Source organism: Euprymna scolopes, chromosome 3 (genome assembly GCF_053919585.1).
Source record: "Euprymna scolopes isolate OS-2025 chromosome 3, ASM5391958v1, whole genome shotgun sequence".
Lineage (NCBI taxonomy): Eukaryota > Metazoa > Mollusca > Cephalopoda > Sepiida > Sepiolidae > Euprymna > Euprymna scolopes.
This window is the reverse complement of record NC_136484.1, coordinates 147,960,360-147,964,051: the sequence shown is the minus strand read 5'-3', so window position 1 is coordinate 147,964,051 and position 3,692 is coordinate 147,960,360.

Sequence of the window (3,692 nt, the reverse complement as noted above, 5' to 3'; positions counted from 1 at the left end):
TTATTTATTTATTTGTATTAGCTGACTCAAAATTACTGAGCATTGTTAATCCCAAGTCAAACTAAATCAAGTTTGGGTCAAATAGTCTTCGATCTATTTCTGATTCCCACACTAACTTTAAATCATGGATGCAAACATTGTTTACTCATCCTTCCGTGAGAATTACTAGATGTGAAACTACTTTATTGCCAGCAAACTTAAATAACACATGCAATATTGTAAATAAATCTTATTCATCATTCTGTTGAAACATATGTTCTTTCGCAACTTTCATCATTGTCCAAACGAGAACTTCGTGACGAGTAAGCCTTTGTAACTTCGTAACGTAAGCTTTTGTACTATCCTTACAATCAGTGCATTTCCATATTTGAACTGCTTTGATATTGCAATATGCATCATTGATGGTGAGGAGTACTATTTGATGAAAATATTTCAGTAGTTATAAGTCTCCACACACCAGTTGTCATTTCAGTTTAAACCTGTTTTCAATAGACTTCGCACTGATATAAACAGAATAAACAACCTAAGGTTGTTTCAGTTACTTTGTTTATAAATTATTTTTTTGTTCTAACAATGAAGAAACAAGTAATATGGATTACGCGACGATTTTTATTAGTGAGATGCGAAGATGAACAAATTAGTTTACCATAGAAAAAATTATTCAGGTTCGATTTACAAATATATTTTTTATTTGCTCATTGAAGAACAACGGTATTGATTAAAACATGTGTAGCGGTCTAGGGTATAGAAGGAAATGCGTGTTCCTCTCGCGTTCGGGTATCACCAATTTGTGGTGGTGGTGCAAAATAGGGAAAATGAATTGAATTGAGAAAGAGACGAACTACGTATTAAATTGAATTAAACGAACTAGTATTTATTCCGTGAAGAAACAAATGAAAGAAAAGGGTACAACACGTGTTTAGTTTGGCGCGCGTCTCTCGTTGTTAGTTGGTGAGAGGGAGAGTCTATTGTCGTAGAGAGAGAGAGAGAGAGAGAGAGAGAGAGAGAGAGAGAGAGAGAGAGTGTGTGTGTGTGTGTGAGTGTTTCGTTCAAACACATCCATTCCATTTTAAAATAACGAGGTCACCATCGTTTGTAGAGGGGTCACCATCGTTTGTAGAGGACTAGGATATATATATATATATATATATATATATATATATATATATATATATATATATATATATATATATATATATATCCCAATCCCGTTACAAAAGAAAATAATGAAACGAATGGAAAGAAGGAAACAAAAACTCAATTGCTGGATAAAATAAACGTGTCGTTTATTTACTGTTGAAAAATGAATGTTTTAGGTATAACACGTGTTCATGTCCGCGTTCGGGTGTAACCATCGTTTGTTGCGGGACTGGTGGTGTAGAAAGAAAAGGAAATGTGTGTTCATCTCACGTTCGGGTCACTATTGTTTGTTCACGCGTGGAAAGAGAAGTGAGCAATGTAGTGGAAATGGGAATGACAGTCCAGCGTGTAGACAAAGAAAAGGATAGAGAGTTGTAATCAGTAAAGCTGTGCGCCATGTTAGCAGTCAACTACGCGAAGATATTCTCAGGCACAAGTTGTATATATATATAGAGAGAAAGTCAATCCAGGTTATGGAGATAGAAAGTGTATAAGGTGTACGTACTGTTTGTTAGCTTTTTGCCCCACATGGTAGCACATGGCGTGAGGTGCACGGACGCGCGCCTCCCGAAAAGGAGGTGGCTGGTTCGTCGAACCGTTCAGCTAGGAAGCTGGTCCGGAAAGAAAGAAGCTGCTTATTGCTCTTGCTTTTATAGTTGTTTTCGGTGGTCTTTTGCACACGTGTGGATTTCCTTTGAAAGGGGGAGTGACGTTGTCCATGTGTGCGTACGTGTGCGCGTATGTGAGTACATGTGTGTATGTTAGCGTGTGTGTGTATACACGTGAATGTGAGTGTATATGTGCGAACGTATGTACGTGTGTGGACGTGTGCGCGTATGTTTGTGTGCGCGTATGTTTGTGTGCGCGTATGTATATGACAAGTAATATAGCTTGAGATGTGAACGCGTGTTTTTGTGTGAGACTAGAAAAGGCTCGCTCACATGTTTTTATAATTATTAACAGAAAGATTGTCTGTTTATTCATAAGTTTTAAGAGTCAATTTTCCACATTATTTTTTCAATCATTAAAAAAAATAAGAACTTATTCTGGAAATATTTTGAAATTTCACAGACGAAAATTTTAAAATGTAAATATTACATAATAAAAATTATTTCGTAAAACTTAAATACTTTTAATATATTTTACAACTTTCTTTTTTTTATAAATCAAAATACATCGTATAAATCGGCAACGATTGTAACTCCAAATTAAATGTATTTTATTTCACCATTCCAGTATATTTTAATATGTAAAAAAAAACAAAAAGCAATGTCAATCCCCCCCCCAAAAAAAAAACTTCTGATAAAATCTCGTAGGGGAGGGGGGAAATAATGAGAATTTTTTTTGCATATTATTTTATTTCAGTTTATATATAGTTCAGTTTTTGAAAATAAGTCTGTAAAAAATTAACGAAATTGATCAATTAATTTGATTTTTGACGGAATTTTAAAAATTGCGTTGTTTTCATTGTTTACGTCAAAGTACGTAGAAATAACATGCGGTTCTATTTTCCCGTTTTTAGCTTCTGGAGGAATTTTTTAAAGCTCACCGGTTTTACGGAGAATAAAAAAACATTTATGAGATATTTTTAATAGTTTTTCTTTTTGTGAATACTGCAAAAATTACGATAAATCAATTTTTTTTTACAAATTTTTAGTGCTATTATTTGCTATGATGGCTTTAAATTCTGCCTTTATTAAGCCTATACCTATAATTTATGACATCTATTTGGATTGTGTCTAACAGGGGGAGTTGTGGGGAGTTGAGCAGCGAGATGTCTGTTCACGTTATATTTAACTTTCTGCATGTTAGTACAGTCAGAGAAGCAGAAAATAGGGAGGGAATTCCAAATGTTATCAGTTTGAAGAAATAAACTATTAGAGTAGAAAGCTTTCTGACATCTACGGACCTCTATAGTAAAGGGGTGAAATTTTGTTGCCTGTCGGATTTGTCAGGGTATGTACGTCGAGGGGGGCACAAGTGCTATGAATTAGCACATTTCATTAAAGTGCTTGTGAAACAGGCACAGGAATGCAATATTACAGCGATGGGATAGAGTTTGAGGTTTGGCTGATAGTGCGAGACTTATTAGATTGGAGACTCATTTTTAAACCTTGCCTGAGATCACTTAACAACTTTATTCATTGCGTCATATGTCTATGATTCAATCATCAACCATAGACTGGAAATTTATTATTTATAATGTTTTGAAAATTTTTGCTATTGTTTAATGTGATATTAACACGTTCTACCAATTGTTATAGAAACTATTTCTTTATCTATTTACTTATTTACTATTACTATTGAAGATATTATAATAAAGTTATCGTTAGATCAATATATTATATTACTAACTTCTGCTCACCTGGGCTTACTAGTTTATTACACTTATTTATAGTTTGATTCAAATTTATATTGATATTAATTACTTATTATGAGTTTTATATTGTTTCTGCTGTGACTTATTTTTTGTAGTTTCAATTTCTATAAGTTTTATATTCCTTAGAAGTGATCAAACATTCAAATTTAATATGTTAAATAATGAAACGTAA